The sequence below is a fragment of the Dama dama genome, chromosome 5 (assembly GCF_033118175.1).
Source record: "Dama dama isolate Ldn47 chromosome 5, ASM3311817v1, whole genome shotgun sequence".
NCBI lineage: Eukaryota > Metazoa > Chordata > Mammalia > Artiodactyla > Cervidae > Dama > Dama dama.
Genome location: NC_083685.1, coordinates 16,559,902 through 16,571,159, shown reverse-complemented (window position 1 = coordinate 16,571,159; position 11,258 = coordinate 16,559,902). Strand labels below are relative to the sequence as shown.

General features: G+C 42.4%; 1 pseudogene; it reads right to left on the bottom strand.

Moving 5' to 3' along the window:
• Positions 1–5,919: 5,919 nt before the first annotated feature.
• On the bottom strand, positions 5,920–6,010 carry LOC133058100 (U6 spliceosomal RNA; annotated as a pseudogene).
• Between the last annotated feature and the right edge of the window lie 5,248 nt (positions 6,011–11,258).

Below are 11,258 nucleotides of genomic sequence, written 5' to 3'. Positions count from 1 at the left end.
AGCCAACCCAAAGGGCCCGGGGTTCCCGGGCGCTGTCCGAAGTGCTGAAACGTGGATTCCAAAAGGGGGCACACCGGGCTCGGTCCCTGTCCGTGTGAAACCGAGAAGGGTGGGGTGCGAAAGACAGGGGTTCAGGGCGGGGGATGGGGAGCCTCAGCCCGGGCCAGCAGAGGAGAAAGAAGGCTTGTCCGCCGGTTCTCTTCGCTTTCTGGGTCGGCTCTGGGCTGCGCTCTGACTGGCGGAGCCTCCGCGCCCCAGGAAAGGAAGGGAGGACTGGGTTTCTCGGCAGCGCTGGAGAGAAGAGGCGCCGGGGTCGTCTGTGTGTGCGTGCGCGTGTGAGCTCCGGCGCGCCCGGGTTTTGTCTCTCTCACAATGTGACGTTGGAAGAGGAGGCTGGTCGCGCGAGCTGCACTTTCCTCCCCCCTCTCCGCCTCTCCTCCTCCCCACCCACTCCCTCCGCCTCCTTCTCAGCCTCCCGCCGCCATCTGCATAACAAAAGCCCGCAGGTCTAGGGAGGAGAAAGGGCGGGGCGTGCGCCTGTCACCAGGGCCCCGCGGCTACGGAGTTGCAGCGCTGACCCTTGAGAAAAGCATTGCCGGCACCCGAACTGAACCAGGCGTGAGATCTTGCTTTCCGGCTCCCTCGTCTCCCCCTCCGTTGCGGACTTCCCCCCAACCCTTTCTTGGGTGCCCTCTGGGTCGGGCCACCTCCCTACCCAACCCCTTCGTAAGTCCTGTAGAAGATCCTCTATTGAGGGAGGTAGAAAAAACTTAAATCAACCCACCCAAGTCAACCCGCACCCCCGCACCCCGCCTCACTTCTGAGAGGGACTGTCTACAGCAGCAAGGGGGTAGGGGTGGAGTCTTCTGAATTCCTCTTTGAGCCTGGGTACCAAGCGAGATCCTCACCACCCAGAAAGTGCCATTTGATGGACAATCCCTCACCAGTTCGGCCTCTCGCCATCTGCCGAGCTGGCCCCGCCCGCAGAGGAGTGCAGCGTTACATCTGTGCCTGTGGCTCTAAAGGATGTCTTTTTGTGCCTCACAGCCAGCCAGCCCAACGTCCCGCTGCCGAACTCATCCAAAGGAAAGAGTGCCCCACCCCGCCCCATCCCATGCAGTCCCGGGGAACTCTGCTGCAGCCACTTTTTCTTAATACTGCATGTCTCAGGAGGGAAGTCCCATTTGGAGAAGAAAGGTCTTGGGGGAGGGATCTGAGGGGGAAATCGGGGGATTATAGGGGGATAGTTACTTTTCTGTCTCTCTCTCCATCTTCTACCCCCTCCCAGTCCAACCCTAATCCCAGAAAGTGGAAGTTTAGAATCACAATAAGACCTAGAGGCAGAGGATCTGGGCAGAATTTCTGTCCTTCACCCCCAGGGTTTTCAATAAGAAAGACATTCCGGACCCCCTTAGCCCATCTCTCCCCTGGAGTCCTTTTATCTCAGCAGAGTTGTTACTCCCATTCCCCAGACCTCACATTCCTTGGAAGGAGGCTTTGCCAAGTCTTAAAGGCCTCCCAGCTCCTGGCAGTGCGTCTTGGACATGGCGGGAATAAACTTGTGCTTCTTGCTGATGGTGATAGCCATGGGGACCCAAGGGACCAGGGCACCATTGTGAACTTCTAAATTCCTTAAAAGAAAATAGGAGGAGAATATGAGAGAAAGGGTAGGAGGAAGGCAGTGCGAACTCTGAAGTAACCGAGCATCCTTCCAGAAATGTATCTACACTTGGATTTGGATATTTGCCAGCCTGCTTGTGACAGTGCCTGAGAGCACTGCTCACTCTGCAGTGACCCCTGCTGGTCAACAACTAGAGATGCATTTGCTGCCTTCTTAAACTGGGTTGCCCAGCCAGCAGGTGGAGGTAGGAGCTAGGGAGCTTGGAGGTGAAGGAAAGGGGAGGCTAGGCTCAGATATGTTCCCTTCTCTCCCTCCTGCCTCAGATTCCCCACTCACTGATCACTCTCAGGCACTATTTCCCATTCTGAAGTTGATGTCATTTGAAATGCTGTTGAGAACTGGCTCCTTAAGTGGTCTGAGATATTTGAGACCATCCTTAGTCATGACATTGGGGCTCTGAATTGAGTCACTTGCAGGGCAGAGGTAGACGAGATCCTAACCCCCACAAGAAAACTCAACATTTCCCAGCCTGTTCTTGTTCTAATTCTTTAGAATGTTGATAAAGTTCCAATTTGTACAATATTGTCTCTTTTGAACACGAATAGCAGCCAGGTAATGTGGGAGGGGAAGCAGTTATTATTGCATTTTAAAGGTGATGAAGCTGAGATATAGGATGGTCAAGTGACTTGCCCCAGGTGATTTGATATGAGCAAAAGGAGTCTGTAAAAAATACAGTGGCATCGTTGACTCAATGAACATGAGTTTGAGCAAACTCTGGAAGATAGTGAAGGACAGGGAAGCCTGGCATGCTGCAATTCATGGGGTCGCAAAGAGTTGGACAAGACTTAGTGACTGAAAAACAACAGAATACAGACTCTGGTTTGGCTTGGGGGCTGGGAGAATCTTAGGATACCAGGTACCCTATGGTGACACAGTGTGAAAACTGTCAGCTACCAAAGGAGTCACATACTGAGAAGCACATGGTGTTGAGTCTTTTAAGCTGGGAGTGCTGGATGATAAATTCTTGAGCCTCACAGCCAGACTTCCTGGATTCAAATCCCACCACTAATTGGTTAGAGGTGGGACTCCAGTTAAAATCAATTTGCTAGCCATTTCTAGAGAGTGCTTCTTTACCTGAATGGTACTGCTCTTTCATTAGAAAAATGGGAGATCAGGGAGAAATGATTCGAGGATTTGCAAACTCAGGCACTCTAGAGCAAGAACTACAGAGATTCCTATGCATCCTTCTCTCTGATGATCCAAAAAGGCAGCATCACTAGGTCAGAGAAATAGCTATGCTCCTAAAGCAGTTCAAACTCTACCTAACTGACACTACTGTGTTATTGGGGTAAATCCCTTACTTTCTCTGTCTATAAATTTTCTGAGTATAATACGGCTAATCATTACCCATCATCATCAAGCGACATCAGGGTACCTGACAGTCTATACCTGTTTCCAAAAGTCCAGTGAACAGTGAATGATTCAAATAATTACTTAGATAATGGGAAATATGATAATGAGCCCAATTCATCTGTCTCTGGGCCCTTAAAAAGGATCATGCTAAACTATTCAAATTACAAGATACTGTATTTCTTCATATAGACTTTTGGGGAGAAAAAAATGATTTTACTACTCTGGGCTTACTAATCCTCACTCCTTGAAAGCTCTATTTTATGTCTAATTTGAACACAGCACTCGTTGTTTTTTATCCGTTTCTCTTCTAGATATGGAAATACACTGCTTTGAACGTTCCTGGACTAACAGAATAAACCAGGAATCCTCCTCCCCTGACTGTATAGTTCCCCAAGAGACAATAGACTGTCTTAGATAATAATAACTGCATGTATTGCATAAGTGTTACTACGTTTTATGTTCTAGTCACCATTTGTGCTAAACCTTTCAAAAAATGTTATCTCATTTAGGGTAGAGACTTAGATGTTTCTCCAAAAAAGACATCCAGATGGCCTACAGACACATAAAAAGGATGCTCAACTTCACTATTAGACAAATGCAAATCAAAACTACAATGAGGTATCACTTCACACCAATCAGAATTATTGTTGTTTAGTCGCTAAGTCATATGTGACTCTTTTGCGACCCCCACAGAGTAGCCCACCAGGTTCCTTCTGTTCATGGGATTTCCCAGGCAAGAATACTGGGGTGGATTACCATTTCCTTCTCCAGAGGATCTTCCTGACCCAGGGATTGAACCTATGTCTCCTGCATTGGCAGGTGGGCTCTTTACCACTGAACCAATAGGGAAATGATCATCATCAAAAAGTCTACAAACAATAAATGCTGGAGAGGGTGTGGAGAAAAGGGAATCCTCCCACATTCTTGGTAGGAATCTAAATTGATACTGCCACTATGGAAAACATCATGGAGGGTCCTCAAAAAATTAAAAGTAGAGTTGCTATATGATCTAGCAATCTTATTCCTGGGCATAGATCAGGAAAAGACTCTAATTTGAAAAGTTACATGCATCCCAAGTTCAGAGCAGCACTATTTACAACAATCTAAATGTTCATTGACAGATGAATGGATAAAGAAGATGTGGTATATATATAGATATATATATATATCCATTATGTATACACACACACACACAGGCAATGGAATACTACTCAGCCATAAAAAGGATGAAATAATGCCATTTGCAGCAACATGGATGGACTGAGATATTATCACACTAAGTGAAAGTAAATCAGAAAGAGAAAGACAAGTATCATACTATATCACTTATATGTAGAATCTAAAATATGATATAAATGAACTCATTTACAAAACAGAAACAGACTGACAGACATAAAAACAAATTTATGTTACCAAAGGGGAAAGAGGAGGAGGGATACATTAGGAGTTTGGGATATAGCAAATACAAACTACTATATGTAAAATAGATAAATAACAAGGTCCTACTGTATAGCCCAGGGAACTATATTCAATACCTTGTAATAACCAAATGAAAGAGAATGAAAAAGAATATAAACATCTGAATCACTCTGCTGTACACTAGAACTAACATACTATAAATCAACTATATACCTCAATTAAAAAGAAGCTTCTCATTTAATCCTTGTCAACAGCTCTATAAGAAAGGAACTATCATGTCTGAATTTTGCAGATTTGGAAACTGACTTTCAGAATGGAAAGAGAGTTCAGTGTGTGGAAAAACCACATATTGGTACACACAAAGAAGAGGCTGAAGACCAGAGAACACAGTGATGGAAGAATGGAAGGAAAAAATGGAAGTTAATGATGCAGGAATATACTCAATGAAATGAAATGAGAGAATTGCCATTATTCTGCCCAGTTTTAAAAGCCAATGACATTGTATCATTATTTATCAAAGTGGGATTCCTTGGAACCCTGGTTGCACCACCCCTCAGAAGGTTGTAGGTGATACCCAGGCAGATGGAATACTAAATAACATCAGAGCACTTGGTTATATATGGTGAGAAAGTATTCCTTTTATCACTTGTCTTCCTAGCCATTAGGTTACCTCCAGAAGTAAATCTCCATATTCTGATTTTCTGAAAATGTCTTTAACACATCTCTTAGGACTTAATTTCAACAGTGAAAAAATGACTTCAGATTCAGAAGCATGGGCAATTAGCATTTGATAATACTGCTCTGTTTTCACTGAATTTATTTTCATAGTTATCTTTCATTATTGACATGTGACACTAGTTTTTCATTTCTAAAATGTCTGCTTTAAGGACATTTATTAGGTAAAGAGGTGAGTCACTTTTTACTATAGAAATTTCAAACATATTAAAAAATAAAGAGACTAGCATAAAGAGCTCCTGTGTACCCATTTCTAAGTTCAACAATTATCAACACATAGTTGATTTTTTTTAATCCTACTCTGGCCCTCTTTCCACACTCCTAAATTATTTTGAAGTATATCCAAGACATTGTATTATTCTAGCCAGTTGTAAATATTGCAGTATGTATCTCAAAAGGTAAGAACTGCCTTTTTTAAAGCATAATGGCCATATCATTACCACACTAGATGAAATTAACAATAATCCCTTAATATCATCAAATATCCAGTCAATGTCTACTTTTCCCCAACTGCCTTTTAAGTGTTTTTTTTTTGTTTGTTTGTTTGTTTGTTTATTGGTTTGTTTGAATTGGGTTTCAAATAAGGCTTATTCATTGTGGTTGATTGATGCTATTCCTTAAGCATGCTTTTCTCTGTAAGTTCCCCCACCACACAGACACACATATACATACATGTAATTCCTTTTCTTTTTCTTCTGTATTTTAAATTTTATTTTATTTTTAACTAGAGGAGGAATATGGAACACTTCATCATCCTTGCACAGGGGCCATGCTAATCTTCTCTGTATCATTCCAATTTTAGTATATGCTGCCAAAGCGAGCACATCTTTGTTTTTTTATAAGAAACCTGGTTGTTTGTCTAGTAGAATTTCCCATAATCTTTTTTTTCCTGATTGCATACCTGCAGCATAGATTACACGTTTCTCTGCACCCTCTATTTTCTATTAGGTGATGGTTAGATCTAGAAGTTTAATAAGATTTAAGTTCAAAAGAAATTCCACCAGAAGGTTAATAATGTGCGATTTTTTCTTGTGATGCTCGCTGACACTGAAGATCTTTGCCTAATTTATTAATTTATTAGAGGTTGCAAAAAATGGTGGTGTTCTAATCCATCATTTATTCTTATGTCTGAATATACTTATGGAAGTTTTGACTTTAGTCAAATATTTTGCATAATTAAAAAATAAAGTTATATTAAAAAGTAATCCCTAAAAATTAAGCATAAAAGTAAATAAACTTCAATGTGACTTTATTTCAGTGGACTTTAAAACACAGTAGTTTGAATATACATCCAAGTGAGATGTTAAAACAAAATCTGAAACTGATTTCAGTGGTAATCATATTATAGGTGGTAGTGTAAGTATGCTTGTTCTAAAACATGTATACAGTGAGATAGAGAAAATGAGTAATTATGTTGGTGTCACTAAACTTGGATTTTTGGCATATCAGAAAGGAGATACAAATGTGATATTTATGATTTATGAGAAAAACCTGCAGCCCTTACTTGAGCTAGAGATACCAGTAGAAACTCATGAAATACTTTTTGTCTTAAAATATAATTTCCACCTTCAGTACCTTCTGCTTTTAAAGACAGAATGCAACTTCTGAATGTGCCTCGCTTTGTCTCGTCTGTTACTTCTTTTCTCTTGAAAGGAGTACAGGATTTTCTCCTGGAATGCTCAGAAGCAGAAGACAAAGGCAACTGACCTTTGGTTCAGAGAAAAAAATAAAAGGACAAGAAAGAGAAAACTGAGGCTGTTCCTATTAATAGGTCCCTGTAAACTGCAGATCTGGAGGCAAAGCTGAAGCCAGGCATCTTCTGCAGCCAAGTGCTTTGGGGCGAGCTCTCAGCAGCAGGACCCTCCCTATTGTCTTGCCCCTGGATTGGACGTTGCAGAAATAATACCAAACAAATCGATAGTCAGTATTGTGATGTGACCACAGTTGTTAATGCATCATTTTCCCCCTGGAAATTTAGTTTACCTTACAGGCTGGCCAGATTCTAAGCAAGCTCCTGCCAACTCAAAGCCCAGAGTAACTTCCAACGCATTTAATCTTTCCTTTCTGTACAAGAACTTTACGAACATCTTTATGTTTATTCCCCACGGTGGCCCTCTGAAGCAGGTTCTATTTAAATAAATGAAGGGATTGTCTGACAGTATACAGCCAGAATGTCTAGCGAGCATTCTCTTTTACTTTTCTTTGGGGGTCATGATTAAAATAAATAAATTAATCAAAATAAATTTTGTTTTTAGAAAAATGATAAATGCCATTAAAAAAAAATCCTTCTCAACTAGACTTTATGGAAGATTCCCTAGATCTATGATTCAGGAATTTGAGCAAAAAGCTTAAGACTCTCAGCCCCATCTCCTTCAGGGGATCTTTATATGAGGCTGGGCAGTACACAGAGGCCTTGAAGGACTGGGATTCCTGTCCTCATTAAACTTGGGCAACTCGGGACCTCCCTGGAGGTGTAGTGGTTAAGAATCTGCCTTCCAATGCAGGGACTCGATTTTGATCCCTGGTAGGGGAACTAAGATCCCACATGCTGAGGGGCAACTGAGCCTGTGCACCCCAATTACTGAGCCCGCATGCCACAACTGGAGAAGCCTGTGTGCCCAGTGTAGCCAAAAAGAATAAAAATAAACTTGGGCAACTCATTCTTAATTCTGGCCTAAGTTTTTCCACCTGAAATCATATGGTTGGGTTCTCAGAAGCCTCCAACTGGTAGTCCACAGGATGAATTTCTGGCCAACAGATGTGTTCTATTTGAAGCCCACAGAGCATTTCAAAACAGAATTTCAATGACTACAGGTCACAGGCAAATGCTTTCCTTTTCAGGACAGACCCCACCATTCCTAACATCATCTCATCCAGCCTTCCTCAGGCATAAACATTTTCCCTCTCAACCCAGTGGCAACTCCTAGACTTGGGCATCTCTAAGGGCCCTCCCAGGGGTGACATTCTACAATTTCTTCATGACTTTGTTTGCTTGGAATAGTCATAATAGTAATTTTAAACACAGCACAAATTTAGTATTTGTTGACTGACTGCTATCTACCTTTGCTTTGGATTAAGCATGAATCATCTGTTCCCTCCTCATAACAATCCAAGGATGACACTATTATTGTGATCCACCCTTTGCATATGTGGAAACTGAGGCTTTGAGGTCACACAGGTGATGGTAGGTGGAACAGCTACCTAGGATGCAACTAAAAAAAAAAAGATCCCGAATGCTACAATGAAGACAGAAGAACCCACGTGCTGCAACGAAGACCCAGCATGGTCAAATAAATACTTTTTTTATTTAATAAAATAAGCAAAGATTCTGATTCGGTTGTTCTGAGGTGGTGCCTGGTAATTCTTTTAAGCTCCCTGGGTGATTCTAATGTGCAACCAAAATTGAAAAACTGTGTGTTCCAGTGCATTTCAAGAATCACTTTGGGATCTTGTTAAAATTTAGATTCCGATTCATTAGGTCAAAGGTAGAACCAAAGATTCTGCATTTCTAAACGACTCCCAGGTAATGCCATGGATGCTAGTCCCCAGACCTCCTGCGGAATAGCAAGTTTTTTTAAAAGCCAACTCTGGGCCTAGTATGACCCAGATTACATGCTTGCTAAATGTTGGCTCAGAAGTAATAAGGACATTCAATGGGTTGTGGACTAAGGGGACTTGATCCAGTGATTGGAGGAAATTCACAAACATCCTAGAAAAAGCAAGGGGCCTGAGGTGAATAACTCTTTAGAGTAGCTCCTGTGGTTCACAGAGATGGAAATTTGGAAGGTCTGAGTGTAATGATAATTGTGAGCTGTAGTCCCATGGATGGAAATCAGCTAGAGTCTGGCTTCATGGATGCAGGTTTGAGTTACACAGGAATCAAAGCTACAGGGCTAGGGAGTGAACTTTTGGGGACAAGGCTGGGGCACTCCACTAATTTATTTGGGAAGTACTGACAGAATGTCTCAGGAGCATAGGGGTCCTAGGCACTGGGGTCTAATGAAAATCATAGCCTCTGCTTTCAAGGAGCTCTTAATCCAGTAGCAGGGTGACAAAGCATTAAAAAGACAAAATTCAGAATTCAGAGCTACCAGCACGCTAATGGGGAGAGCTTTCGAGAAGGGTCCTTGGCCCAGCCCAAGGGAGTTATGGGAAGATTTTTAAAGGAACTAACTCAGCTGAGCTGAGTTGTGAAACAGAAATAAAAGTCATCCAGGAAAGGTAGTAGGAGCAGAGAGTGTCCCAGGCAGAGGGGGAGAACACAGGCTATAGCGTGGAAGGAGCAGAGAACAGAGTCTCTTCCCAGAAATAGCTCAGTTTACAGGTCCCAGGGCTGGAGATAAGCCAGAGAAGAAGCTGGAGTTGTAGGAAGGGCATGGATGTCACAATAAGGTATCGGTACCTCTTTTTTTTCTTTCTTTTTAAAAAAAATTATTTATTTTTTAATTGAAGGATAATTGCTTTACAGAATTTTGTTGTTTTCTGTCAAACACCAACATGAACCAGCCATAGGTATACATATGCTCCCTCCCTCTTAAACCTCCCTCCTATCTCCCTCCCCATCCCATTCCTTTAGGTTGATACAGAGCCCCTGTTTGAGTTCCCTGAGTTGTACTTTTTGAAGCCAGAGGCCTATGGGATCAATGAAACCTATGAAATTCTCTGAAAAGTTCTTGCTTACCTGTCTATGTCCATTATCCTGGGATAAAACTTGAATAAGACTGTCCATGAGATTACAGATACCTGGCTAGGTAAGAATCCCTGGGAGCTATAGACAGAGTCTCACCATGCAGGCAAGGGAATGTCACAAACACAAGAGTGGGGGCTCAGGGATAGAGGAACAAACTACTAGTCTGTTCTTTTCTTCCCCCTGAATCTCTGCACATCAGTTCTCTCTGCTTAGGATGCTTTCTCTTCCCGCTGCCACCCACATCTCACCTATTTTAAGTCTTATTCATCCTTCAGATCTCAACTCAGAATCTTCCCTCCTTGGAGAAGACCAGCTTCCTTCCATGATACACACTTGTAGCTCATTTGAAACAACTGCCACACATCGTGATTATATAATAATAAAACTCACCACCAAAACTATCTGCTCCCCTCCCAACTACTAAAATAAATAGTCTTTGTTGAATGGTATCATCCATCGTGTTCATAGCTATAATCTCCACACTGTGAATGGGTCCTGGCACATAGTGGAGACTCAATAAAAATTACTGGGTGATTATATGAATATCTGCGTGAATGAATGAGTGCATTCACAGAGTGGATCACTACCACCTGAATTCTTTCCCCTCTCAACCCTAGCCCTACCCGCCACCCAACTCTTCATTTTGTATTTTAAGCCCTTCCCCCTTGCAGACCACTAGGCATGGTGGGAAAGAGCTGCAGTAGGGGATCAACTGGACCAGGTAGGTTGCTGAAACCTGCCCCAGTGGCTTCATATGGGTGTTTTTAATCACTTAGTGAGCAGATGAAGTCTATGGGTGAAAATTCAAGGAACTTCCCAATGTGTTGGGTAAATCCCATCAGCGGCTAGCAGCAGTACGGCATTCACGCCCACAGTCTGAAAGTCCTAGAATCTATTTTCTAATGAGCATTTTGCCTTATTTGGTTTATTCCATTCAAGCTGTCAGGAAGTTGGGGAGACTTCGTTTGTTCTACGTCACCCCATGTGGTGAGAAGAAAAATACCCACATTACAATAGCAGTTTGGGATTCAATATTATTAGAGTAAGGATGAGTAATTCAGAAGGCAAAGACTACAACTAGGGTGAGTCAAGAAAGTCTTTTGGTGGGTATCAAATTAGCAACCTCAGCCCCTCTGTTCTAACACCTCCACAAAGCCTTCACCTGACCTCATCTACCCTGAAACTCCTTGAGTCTGTTTCCTAATCTGTAAAGTGTGGGGAACAGCACTTTACCTGACGAGATTGTTGGGAGGATTACAGGAAATAATGTATGCCTGCAGAATACATTATTATAGGAAATAATGTATGGAAGTGTCTGCTTCCATATTTCCTTCTCTCCATACACTGGCCCAAATGTTTAGACAATCTCAAGATTGACAT